The 21,221-nt window shown below is 42.1% G+C and overlaps 1 protein-coding gene across 1 annotated transcript in view; it reads left to right on the top strand.

Moving 5' to 3' along the window:
* The window catches only part of LOC124553867 (secernin-2), a 119,747-nt gene that overhangs the window by 476 nt on the left and 98,050 nt on the right, over positions 1–21,221 (top strand). The gene's annotated exons all lie outside the window — the stretch shown is intronic.

The following is a 21,221-nucleotide window of genomic DNA, read 5'->3' as shown; positions in this document are numbered from 1 at the left end:
GAGCAGTGAATACCAACATAAAATCCGTACATAAATAGTGTAGTCCAGACGTCTTCGGTCTAAATTAAAGTCCTGCTCTTGTAAACATTACAGAAATATTTGCATGTAGCAACGAGCTACAATCTTTCGATTGGAACTCGGTTATTTATGTAAACTAGCTGCACTCAACAGCAGTTCAATACCCGTTTGTCAGTCTCTGACTAAACACTTTCCAAATAGAAAACTGATTCTAGAACGACATAAAAACTTTAAACTTGCCTTCTGTGTGCAAATACTATTCGTTTATTAGCCTCAAGAAAAGAAGTTGTACAGACATCTTCTTTAACAATTATTAATGTAGTAAACACAACATCTGCATTTTTGATACTTAGGCTACTTGAATGTAAGAACACACACAAATTATGTGTTATAGTAAGTAGCCATCAGTGAAGTAACTTTACACTAAGTTTTGATTCTTTGTCTTTTGAATGGTATTAGAACATTTATTATTTCGTAAAGCAGTGTTTACCTGAGAGAAATTGGTAGCTAAAGCTTGGCAAATGGAAATACTTGTTTCCAGGCTCCAAAAGAGATATTGAAGGGAGGGGAGGGATATGACGCATTATTAACCAAATTCCATGTGTAATTCCTCTCAGCCTTCCATGCAAACGGTATGGTGGGATTAACTGAAGTGTTTTATACTGCTTTGCCAATCCACAACAGAACTGTTACCTTTCTTCACAACCTAGAAATCGGGGTAGTCTATGTTATGTATTTGTCATCACAACCATCCTTTGAATAACTAATATCAATGCAAAACCAATATTGTCAGTGTTGTGTTCTTTTTGTTTGTGAATGTATATCACATTTAGTTTGAAAAGCTTCATCAGGACAGAATGAGTTGTCTTTAGCTTGAAGTTCATGGAAGTGCATTGGATAACATTTGTATTGTAGGCACAGCCTGATGATGAATATAGAATGGTCTTTGCTGAGATATGAACCATAAAATGATGTCTGTTGTGGAATGGAAGGTAGAACTTGGGCATAAAATCTACTGCGATCTTTTTGTGTAGTAAACCGATAGGTGGCACAGTCCTGTCAGACTTCTTTCTTGATTTATACGGTGCAATAGGAGTGTAAGACTGTGCAGTGCTAAGGAAGCCAGTGTTTCATCATTAAAGGTCCCAGCAGAAGTCTTAATTAAAATCTTGATGCATATTAAAGCTTTTGAAACCCGTTATGATGGAACAGTGGTTGCCATATTGAAGGAGAGTATTACAAAAGGTTGTTTACAAGGCACTTAAATATATGGAGGCTTTCTGCGGAAGCAACTGGCATAACACCATTGATAAATATAGACTTTGAACAGAAGTCTGTTGTTAAGACAGAGTTTACAAAATTTCTGAGTGTGTGCATTGATGAGAAATTGAAGTGGTAGAAACACATTGATGATCTACTGAAACGGTTGGTTTCAACTAGCCTACTTATGCTATTAGGATTGTTGCAAATTTTGGTGATAAACATATCAGTAAATTAGCCTGCTATGCCTATTGTCAGCCACTCCTTTCATACGGCATATTATGGGGTAATTCATCATTAAGAGAAAAAGTATTCATGGCTGAAAAACATGTAGGCCCTAATCAGAATAATAGCTGGAGCTGATCCAAGATCGCCTTGCAGACATTTATTTAAGGGACAAGGGATATTGACAGTACCTTCACAATACATATATTCACTTAGTTGAAAAATAATACTGAAGTGCTTAGTTACAACACTAGAAGAAAGGGTGATCTTCACTATTCTGGATTAAATCTGACTTTGTCACAGAACAGGGTGAATTATGCTGCCACTAAATTCTTTGGACATTTGCCAAATGGCATTAAAAGTCTGACAGATAGCCAGCCAGCATTTAAAAACAAACTAAAAGAATTTCTGAATGACAAGTACTACTAGTCAATAGATGAATTTTTAGATATGAAGTAGTAAGTGTAAAAAAAAATTATATTGTGCAGTGAGGACACTTACGTTAAACTGACACTTTCCACATCATTACGAAATGTTGTACTCATGATCTATGGAACAAGTATTAATGTTATGTAAGACCATAGCTTCCATAAGTTTCAGTGAGAGAGCAATAGGACATATCCTACTTCAGTTTGTGGCTTCAGCCCGCAGTATATATTTGGGTATGGTCAGGCCATGTAACACAGTTGGCTTTGCAGAACAGTTTATAATTGTGTTCTGAATGTCATCTTCCAAGATTGTGATCTACGATGGCAAAGCTTCATAGATGATCTTTATATGGCTCCCAGGTCTGTTGACGATTGTATTTTGCTAGTCATGTAGCAGGGTTCTACAGCTGCAAATATTTAAACTACAGCAGCATGTTCTTGTAAGTCTGCGTGATTGTCTGCTGCAGAGTATAAGTAAGACACTGTTGTATACACAACAGTTGAAGTGTGTGCTGTGCCTGTGAACACCTTGTGTGTCTTTCAAATAGCTGTTTTCCATAAATTGCTGTTGGCATTACCCTAAAATTATGCTTCATAACTAACAAATAATTTGAAATAGGCCTACACAATTCATATTGTACAGTTGGTGGTTGAGCGTGACAAAGAATATCAACATAGAAGTTTACAGCAAGCAGTATTTGTAAAATATGGGTGGGCTGCCCTTCTGTCTCTTGGAAAGATTAATCTCATGCTACTCTATGCTCAATAGTTATATTTTTGTCTTCAGAAGCTGCTATTTGGCTTAGTGGTTCATGATATTTACATATTCATACATTGTTTCTGTTCCATTTGCATATGGAGTCCACCAATATTGACTGTTTGAATACCACTTTACATGCTGTAATTAGTCCAGTTCTGTCTCAGCAGTCATTCAGAGAGTGACACATAGGAGGTTGTATAGTATTGATTTCTCAGTTAGTACTTGTTCTTGAAATGTAGAAAGTTAGTTTCTGCAGGATAGCTTGCTACGGATTAATTCGGGCCTCCTGTATCACTTCATGAACTCATAACCAAATTGCCACCTTCCATCCTAACCTAGACCTCAGATTAGTGTGTCACTGCAATGTAAGTTCAAAAAATAATACACACAAAAAGAAATAGCTAAAGTGGATTTACGTTGTCACCAGCTGTTTTGTTCTGTGATGTTGTTGGCAATTGATTGAAGTTGGCTGTAACTAATAGTGTGATAGTATATGGTAGCCAATGAGAATCCCTGAAATTTAATGTTTCCATATGACAGAAGGTACAGATTTATTACATTTGTTTTGGATGTGGGAAGAGTGCCAGAAGAACTTTCACTGATCTGGTTATAACAAATTTTGAGATTGCCGACTAATTTTCGTATGTTTGTAGTGACTGGAAAAACAAAGATATTCTGAGTGACTGATCTGTAGTGAAGCCTGAGGTCCAGGTTAGCTTGGACTGTGCCAGTGTCATTGAGAGTTGGTAAAGCCAATGACTGTGGGGGGTGGGGGGGAATGGTGATGAGAGACTGATCTCTTGCTCAGTCCAAGGTCTAGGTTAGGTTGGAATGTAATAAATAGTTTGTGAATTGGCAAAGTGAACAAATCTGAACAAGCAAATAGGATTGCCATAATAGACTGACATCTAGCATAGCCCGAGACACACATTTATCACTGCAATAATCAACTTGCACATCTTATTTCTGATACTGCTGATAATTCCGATGATATGATTAAGTCGTAAGCTTGTATGACAAAATACCAGGAAACTGTATTTATGAACCATAGGAAAGACAATTTAGTTACATTCGTCAAATGGACTTTCCACGATTCTATTAATGACACAGCAGGCAAAGGAAAAAGCCATTGACACTGTAAGTGCACTTTTACCAAAAGAATAGTGTTGGTCTCCTCTACTTTTTGTTGGTGCCACATCACCTTGTACCAGTAGTTTGGATTGGCTGACTGTTTCAGGTCTTTCATCATTTCTGTGAAGCTTCTATGTGAGCCAAACTAACATACAACCACACATTCTGTCCTTTGTATACGTTCAACATCTACTGTTAGCGCTATTTGATATGGGGTCTCAGGTACGTGAGCAGTACCGTAAGGTGGGTGTCATGAGTCTTCTGTAAGCTATTTACTTTGTAGACTGATTGTGTTTCCTTATTATCCTAGGAACAAACCAGCCTGCCATCTGCTCTACGTACAGAGAGTCTCTTGTGATTATTCAGTGTCATGCCATCCCAAATTGTGTGTACAAATTGGCATATTCCATTTTGTGATCCATTGATACTGTTTTTGTAGAATACCACTTCTGTCTTCTGTAAAGTGCACAATGATATGTTCCCGAACATTAAAAGCAATTGAAAATGTTTGCATTGCAGCGATAAGTGTTGATCGACAATGAATAGTGTATAATTATTTTCCCATATTATGGAACTAAATCATTCCGAGTTTGTATCAACAAAAGATATATGAAGATAGTAACTGTTCTTGAAAGAATAGATACCATTGATGACCCTGCAGCTTCTCTAGAATAAATGATAATTAATTGAAAGCTGCCAACAGGTGTTGTTCACAACCCCCCAACAATACACAGTTACATATGGCCAGTGCACTATTGTTTAAACTTTCAATAAGCCTCAGTAATTGGTTGCAGGTGAACATCCACATACTGCTGCAATAGTTTACTGTTGAATATCTACGAGCAGTAACAACTTAACCACAAAGTTCTTGAAAAATAGAAACATACATATGGAGTGGACACTGTCATTGTTTTTACACACGGCCTACTTGTGTAACACTTATTTCACAGTTAAGTTGAAGCATTGTTGTTGTTCTAACCAACACAGGTTTTTTGTCTGAAACTTGGACATGGACTGTTTGTCTCGTGACCAAAAATTGGGCCCTTATATATCATCACAATAATAGGTACTGAAACTACACATTGTTCGAAATTAAATTTACAGAAATTACAATTAAAACTTAACTCATTAAATTAACTGAATACATTGAAAAAGTCTGTCTTATTAACAGTTTCTTCTACTGCGAGGGTTAAGCCAAATTATTTATTTAAATGATGAAATTAACATACATATTTATGTAAACAGTACTTTTGTCAAAACTTTTATTTGCTTTGGAATTAAGGGCTGGCTGGCTTTGCTAATGTGTTTTCAAATTGAGCCAAATAAATACTTTAAGTATACTATTAGTTGTTCCTCTAAATTTTTATAATTAGTACAGAATTTATACTTGTTTACATGTCAAAAATAGAATTTAAGTTGGGTCATTCCACATCAAATCACCCAATAAAAAATAAATTTTACACCCACCTCCTTAGATTTTCATGAAATTTGGCTCAAATGGTTCTAATACCATCCTGACAACACCTGCAAATTTTTTTTGCTGTATCTCTTATAGTTTTTTTTATAAATTTTTTAAGTTTTTATGTTTTGTGTTTTCCGAACCTTCCGAAATGGTAAATTTAATTTGTATTCAAAACTTTAAAATTGCTTATCTTAAAAACTCTTCTAGATGTTGTTGTTGTTGTTGTGGTCTTCAGTCCTGAGACTGGTTTGATGCAGCTCTCCATGCTACTCTATCCTGTGCAAGCTTCTTCATCTCCCAGTACCTACTGCAACCTACATCATTCTGAATCTGCTTAGTGTATTGATCTCTTGGTCTCCCTCTACGATTTTTACCCTCCACGCTGCCCTTCAATGCTAAATTGGTGATCCCTTGATGCCTCAAAACATGTCCTACCAACCGATCCCTTCTTCTAGTCAGGTTGTGCCACAAGCTCCTCTTCTCCCCAATCCTATTCAATACCTCCTCATTAGTTACGTGATCTACCCACCTTATCTTCAGCATTCTTCTGTAGCACCACATTTCAAAAGCTTCTATTCTCTTCTTGTCCAAACTATTTATCGTCCACGTTTCACTTCCATACATGGCTACACTCCATACAAATACTTTCAGAAACGACTTCCTGACACTTAAATCTATACTCGATGTTAACAAATTTCTCTTCTTCAGAAACGATTTCCTTGCCATTGCCAGTCTACATTTTATATCCTGTCTACTTCGACCATCATCAGTTATTTTACTCCCTAAATAGCAAAACTCCTTTACTACTTTAAGTGTCTCATTTCCTAATCTAATTCCCTCAGCATCACCCGATTTAATTTGACTACATTCCATTATCCTTGTTTTGCTTTTGTTGATGTTCATCATATATCCTCCTTTCAAGACACTGTCCATTCCGTTCAACTGCTCTTCCAAGTCCTTTGCTGTCTCTGACAGAATTACAATGTCATCGGCGAACCTCAAAGTTTTTACTTCTTCTCCATGAATTTTTCTTTTGTTTCCTTTACTGCTTGCTCAATATACAGATTGAATAACATTGGGGAGAGGCTACAACCCTGTCTCACTCCTTTCCCAACCACTGCTTCTCTTTCATGTCCCTCGACTCTTCTAACTGCCATCTGGTTTCTGTACAATTTGTAAATAGCCTTTCGCTCCCTGTATTTTACCCCTGCCACCTTCAGAATTTGAAAGAGAGTATTCCAGTTAACGTTATCAAAAGCTTTCTCTCAGTCTACAAATGCTAGAAACGTAGGTTTGCCTTTTCTTAATCTTTCTTCTAAGATAAGTCGTAAGGTTAGTATTGCCTCACGTGTTCCAACATTTCTACGGAATCCAAACTGATCTTCCCCGAGGTCCGCTTCTACCAGTTTTTCCATTCGTGTGTAAAGAATTCGCGTTAGTATTTTGCAGCTGTGACTTATTAAATTCATAGTTCGGTAATTTTCACATCTGTCAACACCTGCTTTCTTAGGGATTGGAATTATTACATTCTTCTTGAAGTCTGGGGGTATTTCGCCTGTCTCATACATCTTGCTCACCAGATGGTAGATTTTTGTCATGACTGGCTCTCCCAAGGTCGTCAGTAGTTCTAATGGAATGTTGTCTACTCCCGTGGCCTTGTTCCGACTCAGATCTTTTAGTGCTCTGTCAAACTCTTCACGCAGTATCGTATCTCCCATTTCATCTTCATCTACATGCTCTTCCATTTCCATAATATTGTCCTCAAGTACATCGCCCTTGTATAAACCCTCTATATACTCCTTCCACCTTTCTGCCTTCCCTTCTTTGCTTAGAACTGGGTTGCCATCTGAGCTCTTGATATTCATACAAGTGGTTCTCTTCTCTCCAAAGGTCTGTTTAATTTTCCTGTAGGCAGTATCTATCTTATCCCTAATGAGACAAGCCTCTACATCCTTACATTTGCCCTCTAGCCATCCCTGCTTAGCCATTTTGCACTTCCTGTTGATCTCATTTTTGAGACGTTTGTATTCCTTTTTGCCTGCTTCACTTACTGCATTTTTTATATTTTCTCCTTTCATCAATTAAATTCAATATTTCTTCTGTTACCCAAGGACTTCGATTAGCCCTCGTCTTTTTACCTACTTGATCGTCTGCTGCTTTCACTACTTCATCCCTCAGAGCTACCCATTCTTCTTCTACTGTACTTCTTTCCCCCATTCCTGTCAATTGTTCCCTTATGCTCTCCCTGAAACTCTCTACAACCTCTCGTTCTTTCAGTTTATCCACGTCCCATCTCCTTAAATTCCCACCTTTTTGCAGTTTCTTCAGTTTCAATCTGCAGTTCATAACAAAGAGATTGTGGTCAGAATCCATATCTGCCCCTGGAAATGTCTTACAATTTAAAACCTGGTTCCTAAATCTCTGTCTTACCGTTATATAATCTATCTGATACCTTTTAGTATCTCCAGGATTCTTCTAGGTATACAACCTTCTTTCATGATTCTTGAACCAAGTGTTAGCTATGATTAAGTTATGCTCTGTGCAAAATTCAACATGGCGGCTTCCTCTTTCATTTCTTCCCCCCAATCCATATTCACCTACTATGTTTCCTTCTCTCCCTTTTCCTACTGACGAATTCCAGTCACCCATGACTATTAAATTTTCGTCTCCCTTCACTACCTGAATAATTTCTTTTATCTCGTCATACATTTCATCAATTTCTTCATCATCTGCAGAGCTAGTTGGCATATCAACTTGTACTACTGTAGTAGGCATGGGCTTTGTGTCTATCTTGGCCACAAAAATCTGTTCACTATGCTGTTTGTAGTAGCTAACCTGCACTCCTATTTTTTTTATTCGTTATTAAACCTACTCCTGCATTACCCCTATTTGATTTTGTATTTATAACCTTGTAATCACCTGACCAAAAGTCTTGTTCCTCCTGCCACCGAACTTCACTAATTCCCACTATATCTAACTTTAACCTATCCATTTCCCTTTTTAAATTTTCTAACCTACCTGCCCGATTAAGGGATCTGACATTCCACGCTCCGATCCGTAGAATGCCAGTTTTCTTTCTCCTGATAACGACGTCCTCTTGAGTAGTCCCCGCCCGGAGATCCGAATGGGGGACTATTTTACCCAAGAGGACGCCATCATCATTTAATCATACAGTAAAGCTGCATGCCCTCGGGAAAAATTACGGCTGTAGTTTCCCCTTGCTTTCAGCCGTTCGCAGTACCAGCACAGCAAGGCCGTTTTGGTTAATGTTACAAGGCCAGATCAGTCAGTCATCCAGACTGTTGCCCCTGCAACTACTGAAAGGCTGCTGCCCCTCTTCAGTAACCACATGTTTGTCTAGCCTCTCAACAGATACCCCTCCGTTGTGGTTGCACCTACGGTACGGCCATCTGTATCGCTGAGGCACGCAAGCCTCCCCACCAACAGCAAGGTCCATGGTTCATGGGGGGGCTCTTCTAGATAACATCATGAATTTTTGCAGCAAGTTTATTTATTATACATATTTGAAGATAAAAATGATACTATTAAAATATATTAATATTTTCTATGAAAAAAATATGTATATGTATTTTTTTCTTTTTTTTTTTAACGGATGTTTTGTTTTATAAGAATTGCAATATCTAGAGTCTCAGACCTGATAGAATGCTCAAATTTGTTTTAATTTACTCTTAAACATATAGGCTACTTGATAAAACAAAAATAGTGATGACTTTTTAACATATTTATTAATTATAGTAGATTACATTAGAATTATGTACAAAGATAGTGTACTTACGACATGTATAATCCAACTGATTGCTTGAAACATTGAATTGTTTGAGTAATTTTGTCTTTTTAATAAACATTAATGCTGATTCAACTTGTTTTTCCACTTCATCCAAGAGCTTTCAGTTCTTTTGATACAGTCTTTATTGAAGTAATACATTCTTCCAGTGCCGCTTGATTGAGGTGCGTCTACTACACAGACTATGTGCTCCAAAGGCACTATGCAAGAATCTTCTCTTTCAGGCCAATAAAATGATGCAGCTGGTCCTGAAGGATGTAGAAATAGAATTTCTGCATCTTCTTCATCATTGAATATTGTTTTTTCCAGTCCAAAGTACCAGTTACCATCATAATTTACAGCCACATAGCTATTTATGGATGGATCAACACGAACCCAATCAGAAGATGAATGAAAAGAAAAGAGTAAGGAGGGTTTTACACTATCTGTAGTCCTTGTAATTTCAAGGTTGTTTGTTGGAAGTGGTTTGAAGTTATGAAAACTTGTTGTTCCAGGAATGGTTCGGGTTGCTGAAAAACGGTTTTCTAGTTTTAACCGTAGCAAATCAGGCTTTTTTTTATCAATAAAGTGAAAATGAACACACATCGATTACTGTCATTATTTGTTCTTTGTCTGAAAGCTGTAGACTAGCTTTCCTTAAAATTCTTTTAATAGTTCCTCCTAGGCCATCACAAATTGACTTCCCATGACTTGTTGCAAAAAAAGAGTGTTGGGCCTTCAAATTAAAGTCTCTCAAGTGTTCAGTCAAATTTTTAAAACTGTTTCTATTTTTGTACTGCCCAGCACAACCATCTGTAAAGTAGTGAACTGAGTCAATGTCAGTATGATGTGATGACAGCCACTTTGTAATTTCTCTTTGTACAAAGTTAACAAAACCAGTATCACGTTCTTGGTCATCACTAATAAAACATTGGTTGGAAACAAAAACATTGTTTTCCTCATTTCTTAGAAAAATTCCAACTGGGTGTAGAGTACAACCACCTCTATTCCAGTGGTAACTTTGGATCTCATTTTGTATAACGAAGGAATAATTTTCACTGAAACCCATCACAATAATTGCTGTTTTGGGTGATGGGTCTTCTTTCAATCTTTTAAAGGCTGCTGATTGGGATTTTGCTATAAACGAGTGCGGGGTGAGCTTTTCCAATGACCTAACCAATAAAGAAATGTAGTCTTCAACACTGATACGACTGTTTGATCATTTCTGCCCTGTCTGTGTTAACCCACTGACTGATTACAATTTCTTCTTCTAAATCATAATCTTCACTTAGTTTTTCAGATAAGTACTCAGTTAGTGCAGTATTTGCAGTACAGCTGTTGCAATGACTTTGCATGCAGTTTTGGTTTTCCGTGTTGCACACAAGCATCTTAATTAGGTCTTTATAAGATTCTTCAATTTTCACAGCATCCAGTAATAGTTTAACATTCTGGTGGATACTGCATACACATACAGTGTGTGTGCCTGCAGCACCAGCAAGGATACACCAATTAGGTCTCAAGAAACAAAATTTTGAAAATCCTATTTCTACCTCGGGATTCTCCCATTAGAAAGAATAATTGAGTTCTCTCAAGTTACACAAAATGAGTCTTTTTTGCATGTACACATTTTTTTGAACACTTACTTTGTCTTTTGTTCCAGGTAGCACTCTGGAACTTTCATCCTTTTCATAAAAATCAGTTACAAGTCTTACTGTATTTTCAGAAAGAGTTTTACCTTTTTTTGGACCAAGAGTTTCCAAAATACCCTTTTCGGATTTTAGCTTTCTAGCTTGTCGCACCATGTACTCACTTACATTAAATTCTTTCATCACTTTATTTTGACTCCAAGAATCTGGAGCCAAGGTCAGAATCTGGATTTTTTTAGACCTCCCAACAGATGAAATCTTCTCTTTCATAAGAGAAATCATTACATCAAAATCCTTTGCTTACTCAACCACACTTGTATCTTCTTTGTCATCATCAGAACTTGGTGCATCATATTTTAATGCTTTTGAAACCGCCTTTTTTGCAGTCTTTTCAATACTGCTAACCTTCGTTTTAAAATAAGACCCTTTACTTTGTTCTGACAAGCCATGAAGCTCTATCAGTGTTAAACCTAAATTATCAAGAGCAATGTTTGTTTGTACGAGGGATTCATTTCTGGATTCCTGTGATTCTAATTCAACCATGACTTCATCATCTGTTTCACTTTCATTGACTTCAACTCTTTATTTTTCCTCACAAAAGTTACGGCATGTTGAGAAAAACTTTTGTCCAGGTTTTATGCTAATATTTTTTGTCAGTAATTGTTTAGAAAGATCCAAGCCTACACTTCTCAATGATTTTTTGATGGGCTTTTTGTGTTTTTTTTAGTGGGTCTACACATGTTGTTTGATACTTTTCAAAAACGTTTAAAAAGTAGTAGCTGTGGCATGAATATATATTCTTAAATTCACACAGATTAATTCCAGATCGTAAGTGGATCAAATCTTTTTCTTCCTCGCTCAATTCAGATACCGGCTGTAACTGTTTTGAAGGTGTGTAGGTTGTTTGGAAACAGTCAATAACCCTACGCTACAGGTTTGAATATTTGACATACTGATTTCACTTTTGGTCTGATTACTGTTCTGGTTACTTTTATAGGATATTGGAAAAGAATCTCTGTAAACTAAGTAACAGTACTTACTGAAAGTTCGAATAAACTTAATAAAATACTATCCAAGCACTATTTAACACTGTAATAATTTTTTACTTCAAAACACAGGAGTAACAAAACAAAATCCAAGCGTACATTGTTACTCGAAGAAGACAAAAACTTATTTTCGGTGTCTAAATCACTTGGTACTTTTTATTTTTAAAATAAAATTAATATTATTTTAAAAATTAGATAACTATTAAACAGGTTAAAAAGCCAACATAATTTTTCTTTTATCTAATAGCCTATACAATTAAGAGTATTTTAAAGCAAATTTGAGCTTTCTATCAGGTCTGAGACTCTAGATATTGCAGTTTTTGTAAAACTAAACATCCGTTAGCTAAAAAAAAAACTTGTAAATTTTTATTCATTTGGAAGGTTTTAATATATCTTTATGGTAATTTTTTTAACATTTAGATATAATACACAAACTTATTCCAAAATTTCATACTGATATCTTGAGTATTCTTCAATATACAAATTTTTTTAGTTGTGAGGACACGTTTAAGTTAAGATTTCCGACTGCTGAAACAACGCCAAATCTAAAAACTTTAAAAATTTATAAAAAAAAAAAGCTGTAAGAGATAGAGCAAAAAAATTTTACAAGTGCTTTCAGGATGATAAAAGAAGTAATTGTACCAAGTTTCATCAAAATCTGACATGGTTGGTGTCAAGGCCTGGGTGACTTGACATGGAATGACCCAGTTATGAAACAATTACTGATTTCGCCCTATAAGAAACAATACTAACTAGGCATAACAAAATTTAGAAAATAAATTACATACATAAAACTAAGCACAAAATTAGATCTGGTGTTATATTCTTTAAAACTTAGGGCCAATCTTTCTCTTTTATGAAAATGCAGATTATATTCGTGTATGTTAATGGCAAATTGTTAAAAGTGAAAAACAAATGTAAGGAGGCAGATGTAAAACAAGAGGGGAATTAAAATTATCCCAGTTTGTTTCGTCACACATTGGATACAAGTGGACGAGTGCATGTGTTATGACAAAGACCTCTAACTCAGGAGGATGGAAATTCCAATTATCCACCCTGTTTTAAGTTTTCCCTCATTTTCTTAGAGTACTTTCAGCCCATTTCAGGATGTTCTGTTCAGCAAAACCACCTGTCCTCACTTCGTTAAACACACATTTACGCTCATATGTCTGTATGTATGGCTTGCATTTTCCTTGTATAAAGTTGACCGACCTATATCATCATGAAATGATCATCGGTTGAATACTTTACTGTTAGTTGACAACAGTATTAGTGAACCTGGTTGTGAGGACGCTTTGGTTGGTTTATTGTGAGTCAGTGTGTGATTGGGCTTAATGGTACTGACCTGAAAACATTGACACTGCAGTGCCTTTTCCTTAGTCACCGCTCTACTTGTTTACTGTAATGTCACCACATATTTTTGTTTATGGCCAAGTGCAGTAATATCGTAGTTAAGTAGTACTATTGCTGTTACTAGTAATTATTACTAATACTAGTTAGTTGTGATCGAAGGCTTTCTCAGCATATGTGGTTTCTGGGGCTGTCGGGTGTCCAGTTGGATGTGATCTTTGAAGTCGCATCATATTTCAGTGAATAACCTTTCTGCCATCATCAGGTGGTTATTATGGAATGGTCTGTCCGCTAATTGTCGGTGTTATTTGTGTCCGTCAGTCGGGCTTCGATTCCCTGAGCCGACGCTTCGATTGTGGCTGCCGACCCAGGACGATTCTACTACCACCGACGCACATGTTATGTAAGGATTGAGAAAACGAGAAAAGATAAATTTGGGCTCTTATGGAGGCATATAGACTGCCATTTTTTCCTCACTTCATTTGCTACTAGAAGAGGAAAGGGCACGACAACCATGGGTACAAGGTATGTTCTGCACTGTACACTGAACAGTGGCTTGCAGATTATATGTGTAGATGCAGATTGTGGTGGCACTGCAGCTTGATGGGGTTGAGGAGTCGTGTCTTGTGTAGTTGGGGAGGGGGGGTAGAAATGGAGTTGGAGGTGAGGGTGGCTGTTTGCTGGATTTGAGGGAACAGCTTTATGTGATAGAAATGTGGCACTGATGTTCCAGGAGAGTTGCAGGCAGCATAAAATGATGTGAAAGTGTGAAGTGGATGGGAGAGATAGAACAGACAAGAAGGGAGATTGTGGGAAGAGGATGAAGTTGTGGTCCCTGGGCAGGGGATAAAGGAGACTAAGGCCAGGAGGACACAAGAACAAAGAAAGTGTTGCAAGGATACCAGATGCTGGTATGTAATACAGAAAAGTTAGTGCTGTGATGAGGAACCCAGATGTCTCAGGTTGTGAAGCAACCACTGAAATTGTGCGAGTCTTGCTCAGCAGTGTGTTCCACCTTCGAGTAGTCGACTTTACTGTCGGCAACAGTTCAGCTGTGGCCATTCATTTCGGTTGAGGGCTGGTAGGTGGTTGTGTCCCCGTAATATCCTGTGTAAATATTGCAGCAGTGCTGGTATATGACTTGATTGCATTCACAGGTGGCCCCACCTCTGATGGGATATGATAAGCGTGTGACACAAATGGAGTAAGTTGTCGTTGGTAGATGAATCGGACAGGTCTTACAGCCTAGTCTTCCACGGAGGTGTGGCCTGTGTGGCAAGGGGTTGGGGCTGTGGCTGGGGATGGAGTACAGTATTATGTGCATCATGTGGATGGCAGAATACAACTTTGGGAAGAGTGGGACGGATTGTGGGTTTAATGTTCTTAATTTCAGCACAGAATAAGTAGTGGAAGTGCTGACAGAGGATATGGTTTTCAGGATAATGTTGGTGATGAAGGGGCTTCTCCTTTGGAGCTAGTCTTTGGGCTCGGTCAGAGGATTAGGGGCACATGTGGTTGTAGATGCACTGGCGTTTGTGTTAGGCACCAGAAACCGAGTGAGTAAGAGTCCAATGTTCAGGGTTTCATACGTGAGAAATTGAGGCAGCACTGTTGCTTTTGTGTTATACTGGCTTCTTTCCTGCTCATCAATTTGTTCCCTCTTACTAAAACATACAGCAGTGTAAAGCCTTCACGAAGGACAGATGTTGATTGCACTATTTTGTTGTTGTAGTAGTGTAGCAGTGATGGTAAGAATGACCCACTCTCAAAATAATTAGGCCTTCAGTGGAAGTAATTACCCCATGAGCCTAGTTCAAAAGCCGATTTCCCAGACCATCGCCTGGTATTGCTGATCCCTCAAAAAAAAAAAAAACCTTTGGAGCATGCCATTTGTCAGTATTATCCTGGTTTTGAATGTATTAATCAGCTATTTAAACAGTGCCATGACTTCCTAAAATCATGCCCTGAAATGAGATCCATTCTGAGATTTTGCCCACCACACCTAGAATGGCCTTTCATTGCCTTCCCAATCTGTGCAGTATCCTTACCAGACCCTATGCTCCTTCTGGATCTATCTCCCTATGCTATGGCTCCTATCCCTGTGTCCAGCTCTACTGCAAGACTTACCCTGTGCACTCTCCTACCACCACCTGTACTGGCCCTGTAACTGGCAAAACATATACTATCAAAGGGAGAGCCAGCTGTGAAATGGCACGTCATATAACAGCTGTAATGTAAACACTGTTCGACGTTTTACAACGGTATGACTACCAGCAAGTTATCAGTTAGGATGAATGGGCATAGACAGTGGATGTATAGTGCTACACACAATACCCTGTTGCAGAGCATAAACAACACGAGTCGTGACCTCAGTGCCTGTTTCATCACTTATGCCATCTGGATTCTTCTACTAGACACCAGTTTCTCAGAACTCTGCTGGTGGGAACTAGTGCTACGTGTCCCTGGCTCTTGCCACCCATCTCGCCTTAAATTACGTTAATATTTTTTCTGTCTCAGCATTTCTTCACAGTAACTACTCCTTTCTTCACTCTGTTCTCATTCTCTACATCTTTCATTTTCTGACCTGTTTATTTTTCGTCATGCTCCTCCCACCTCCGTTACATATAAGGCATTTAGCTTTTCACTCCTACTAGCTTGTGCATGATATTTTAGCAGTAATCTGTGTTGCATATTATCCTGTCTTCGACTCTCAGAATAAGACTGTCTCTAATGAAGTTTTGTTTTGTGAGACCGTGGATGTTGTAAGACAAACATTACATAATGTGTTGTATAAAATTGTAGGTTTACTCCAAAAGAGGAAGAGTGACATTTGAAAAAAGTTCGATGTTATAGTCCACACTTAAGGTGGAAAACATGAAGTGCAAACAAAATGGTTGTGTTCTTTCCCATTCCCATGCAACCCCCGAATAGGCCCGAGGTATTCCTGCCTGTCGTAAGAGGCGACTAAAAGGAGTTCCAACCGTTTCGGCCTTCCATGTGATGGTCCCCCTTGGGGTTTCACCTCCATTTTTCAAAATTCTACAGAAGTACGAGCCTTTTGGGGAAGGACACCTTACGTGGTGTACCACTGGTCCTCAGTGCACTAAGACCTTGGCACTCAGCTTTGTACCGGCGTTGTAACCATACCCACTATTCCTCAAATTGGGCCTAAATGCCTGATGGGTTGTACAAGTTACGCCCATAGTGCGTCCCCATCTGCACCTACGATCATGATGGACTTTCCATGGCACCAGAAATCCAGCACGGTAGCCAGCCCGTTGTGGTAGGGTCGTCATGTACCCTCTAGGTTGTAGCCCCCAGACAACACAGGGATCGTACTGCCGATACCTGAGCTGCACCCTCCCCACGTCAGCCAAGGAGTAGATGCCCGTCTCCTTGGGGCATCAGGACTCCCGGCAATGGTCATCCTGCCATGTGGCCCTTGCTGAGGCTGGGTGGTGCCCGTGGGGAGAGCCCCTGGTCAGAGTGGGTGGTATCGGGGCGGACGTTTCGCAGATGAAACGTCAACACGTATGAGGTCGCTCTGCGGCCGAGTCTTTCAAAAGGAAAGGTACTGTTTCTAGTTCTGGTTCTCCTGCCCTTTCCCCCTTGGCCACTCCCTGGGAGGAGGGACAGGCCCGCCGGCTTGGGGCGAAGTACTTCCCCCGTTATTTGGTCTGTTCTCGAACCGATGGGGGGATGTTCGCCACCTCCAAGCCCATGTTCTTTGTTCAGCACATTGAGGACGTCTTCGGGGAAATCGAGGCTCTCAGCAAGATGCGATCAGGGTCCGTTCTTATCAAGACCACCTCCGCCACACAATCGGCGGCGCTCCAGGCGTGCGATCGCCTAGGGGACATCCCAGTATCCATCGTCCCACATCTGGCACTAAATAGGACGCAGGGGGTTATTTTTCATCGTGACCTCCTGCTACAATCTGATAAGGAGCTCAGGGCCAACCTGGAGCGCCAAGGCGTGCATTTCATCCGGCGAGTCCAGCGCGGCCCCAAAGACCGTCGCATCGACACCGGGGCCTTTATCCTCGCCTTCGAGGGGGACGTTCTCCCGGAGAAGGTAAAGGTGACGTGCTACCGGTGCGACATGCAATCTTACGTCCCGCCTCCTATGCGCTGTTTTCGGTGTTTGCGCTTTGGGCACATGTCATCACGGTGTGAGGCTGAGCCCCTTTGTGGCGATTGTGGACGTCCTCTTCGTGAGGAACATACATGCACCCCACCACCTCGGTGCGTTAATTGTCCTGGCATCCACTCGCCTAGATCCTCAGACTGCCCCGCATATCAGAAGGAGAAGAAGATACAAGAACTCAAAACTTTGGATTGGCTCTCTTATTCTGAGGCCAGGAAGAAGTATGACCGCCTCCATCCCGTGCCGTTGACCACTTCGTTTGCCTCAGTTGTGTCCACTCCTTCCGCAGTATCCTCACCCCTATCCTGTCCGCCCTCCGCCTCCTCCCCCCATCCGGGGTCTCTGCCTCCGCCTCCCAAATCCCTCCCTTCCAAATCCTCCTCCCCCGTGGCCCCCGCCCCCTCTGCCCCAGGGGCCACCCTTTCTCCTGGCCCCCCCCCCTCCCCCGCCCGCCGCCTGAGAAGCGATCCTCTTCTCAGGCGTCCATCGGGTAAACGTTCCGGACCCCAGCTTCCGAGGTCCGGCATTCCAAAACGGACCGCACTTGTGAGGACCTTCTTCGGGTCCAGCCCACCATCCCTGTGCCTCCTCAGACTTCCAAGAAGGCGTCCAAGAAGTAGTCTCTATCCCCCTCTCCACCCCGGCGCGTTTCGTCTGACGCTCCATCCGTGAGTCGCTGCTCCCGGCCGTCGTCAGTTTCGCTGGGACGCTCTGCTGCCAGGCGCTCAGCTGGCCTCTCGTCGGCAAATGATGCTGCCCCTCCTACACAACCAGGGACAGTGGCCACAGCTGGCGACGACTCGATGGAACAGGATCCGCCTCCCGCTGGTTGTAGCGTTGTTCCCTCGAAGCCTGGCCCTCCGCGGCCGTCGAGGTGACCAGCTCTTCCCCCGTCTCGTTCCCCCTCTTTTTTGACTAGCGATGGCCTTGTTACATTGGAACATAAGAGGTATTCGATCTAATCGGGAGGAATTACAACTGCTCCTCCGCCTGCACTGTCCGCTCGTCCTTGGTCTCCAGGAAACCAAGTTGCGCCCGACTGACCGTATTGCCTTTACCCACTATACCTCGGAGCGGTATGACCTCACCCCTGTGGACAGTATCCAAAGCTCATGGTGGGGTCATGTTGCTCGTTCGGGACGATGTCTATTACCATCCCATCCCGTTGACCACCCCACTCCAAGCAATAGCTGTCCATATTACTCTTTCTGCTTTTACTTTTTCAGTTTGTACCATCTACACTCCATCGTCATCTGCTGTTAGTCGGGCTGACATGATGCACCTGATCGTTCAGCTTGCCCCGCCGTTTTTATTGTTTGGCGACTTCAATGCCCATCATCCCCTTTGGGGCTCTCCTGCATCCTGTCAGAGAGGCTCACTCTTGGCGGATGTCTCAAACCATTTCAATCTTGTCTGCCTCAATACTGGCGCCCCGACTTTCCTCTCGGACTCTACTCATACCTACTCCCACTTGGACCTCTCGATCTGTTCTATCACTCTTGCCCGTCGGTTCGAGTGGTATGTCCTTTCTGACACCTATTCGAGCGACCATCCCTTGTGTCGTTCGTTTCCTACACCACACCCCATCCCCACGTCCTTCGAGCTGGAACATACCGAAAGCTGACAGGGGACTTTACTCCTCCCTGGCGACCTTTCCGGACCACGATTTTCTCAGTTGTGACAGTCAGGTCGAATACCTCACGGCTGTTATCATCAATGCTGCCGAACGTTCCATTCCTCGTACTACCTCTTCTTCATGTCGCGTTTCTATCCCCTGGTGGAACGAGGCTTGTAGAGACGCTATCCGTGCTCGACGACGTGCTTTACGCACCTTTCGCTGCCATCCTACGTTCGCGAATTGTATTGGATACAAACGACTCCGAGCGCAATGCCGTAGAGTCATCAAAGACAGCAAAAAGGCTTGTTGGGCCTCTTTCACCAGCTCCTTTAACAGTTTTACTCCCGCTTCTGTCGCATGGGGTGGCCTGCGCCGGCTGTCGGGCATTAGGGCCCACTCCTCGGTACCTGGCCTGACCTCAGCTAAGGGGTCCTCGTTGATCCTGTGGCTGTCTCCAACGCCTTCGGCCGCTTTTTCACAGAGGTTTCAAGCTCCGCCCATTACCACCCTGCCTTCCTTCCCAGGAAAGAGGCAGAAGAGGCTCGGCGACCTTCCTTCCACTCGCTGAATCTGGAAACTTATAATGCCCCCTTTACTATGCGGGGACTCGAACGTGCGCTTGCACTGTCCCGGTCCTCTGCTCCGGGGCCAGATGCCATTCACGTTCAGATGCTGGCACACCTTTCTCCGGTGGGCAAAAGCTTCCTTCTTCGTACCTACAATCGCGTCTGCACCGAAGGTCAGGTCCCCATACGTTGGCGTGACGCTGTCGTTGTTCCTATACCCAAACCCGAGAAGGATACACACATTCCTTCTAGTTACCGCCCCATTTCTCTTACAAGCTGTGTCTGTAAGGTGATGGAGCGCATGGTTCATGCTCGGATAGTTTGGATTCTTGAATCTCGACGGCTACTTACCAATGTCCAATGCGGCTTTCGTCGCCGCCGCTCCGCTGTTGACCACCTTGTGACCTTGTCGACATTCATCATGAACAACTTTCTGCGAAGGCGCCAAACGGTAGCCGTGTTCTTCGATTTGGAGAAGGCTTATGATACCTGTTGGAGAGGTGGTATCCTCCGCACTATGCACAGGTGGGGCCGACGCGGCCGCCTGCCCCTTTTTATGTATTCCTTTTTAACGGATCGAAAGTTTAGGGTACGTGTGGGTTCCGTATTGTCCGACGTCTTCCTCCAGGAGAACGGAGTGCCTCAGGGCTCCGTCTTGAGCGTAGCCCTTTTTGCCATCGCAATCAATCCAATTATGGATTGCATTCCACCTAATGTCTCAGGCTCTCTCTTTGTCGATGACTTCGCGATCTACTGCAGTGCCCAGAGAACATGCCTCCTGGAGCGCTGCCTTCAGCGTTGTCTAGACGGCCTATACTCATGGAGGGTGCCAAATGGCTTCCGGTTCTCTGAAGAGAAGACGGTTTGTATCAACTTTTGGCGATATAAAGCGTTCCTTCCGCCATCCTTACATCTCGGTCCCGTTGTTCTCCCATTTGTGGAAACAACTAAGTTTCTAGGGCTCACGTTGGACAGGAAACTGTGTTGGTCTCCGCATGTCTCTTATTTGGCGGCCCGTTGTACACGTTCCCTTAATGTCCTCAGAGTTCTTAGTGGTTCATCTTGGGGAGCAGATCGCACTGTCCTGCTTCGCTTGTATCGGTCCATAGTCCGATCGAAGCTGGATTATGGGAGCTTCGTCTACTCGTCTGCTCGGCCATCCCCCTTAAGCCGTCTCAACTCCATCCACCATCGGGGGTTACGTCTTGCGACCGGAGCCTTCTACACTAGTCCTGTGGAGAGTCTTTATGCTGAAGCTGCCGAATTACCATTGACCTACCGGCGCGACGTACTGCTGTGTCGGTATGCCTGCCGGCTGTTGTCTACTCCCGACCACCCCTCTTACCAGTCCTTCTTCGCCGATTCTCTCGACCGTCAGTACGGGTTGTATGTGTCTGCCCTGCTGCCCCCCCGGAGTCCGCTTCCGTTGCCTGCTTCGACAATTAGATTTTGCCCTTCCTACCACCTCCAGAGAAGGTGAGAGGCCGACACCACCTTGGCTCCAGGCTCCGGTTCATATTTATCTCGACCTCAGCTCGCTCCTGAAGGAGGGTACTCCTGCTGCAGTGTATTGCTCATGGTTTGTCGAACTTCGTGCTCAACTTGCCAGTCACACCTTTATTTACACCGATGGCTCCAAAACTGACAATGGTGTCGTCTGTGCCTTTGTCGTCGGGGCCGCCACCTTTCAATACCGGCTCCTCGACCAATGTTCGAGCTTTACGGCCGAGCTTTTTGCTCTCCATCAAGCCGTTCAGTATGCCTGCTGCCACCGCCATTCA

This window comes from Schistocerca americana, chromosome 11 (genome assembly GCF_021461395.2).
Source record: "Schistocerca americana isolate TAMUIC-IGC-003095 chromosome 11, iqSchAmer2.1, whole genome shotgun sequence".
In the NCBI taxonomy this organism is placed as follows: domain Eukaryota; kingdom Metazoa; phylum Arthropoda; class Insecta; order Orthoptera; family Acrididae; genus Schistocerca; species Schistocerca americana.
Note: the sequence above shows the minus strand (reverse complement) of the source record. Positions and strands in the feature narration are given on the sequence as shown.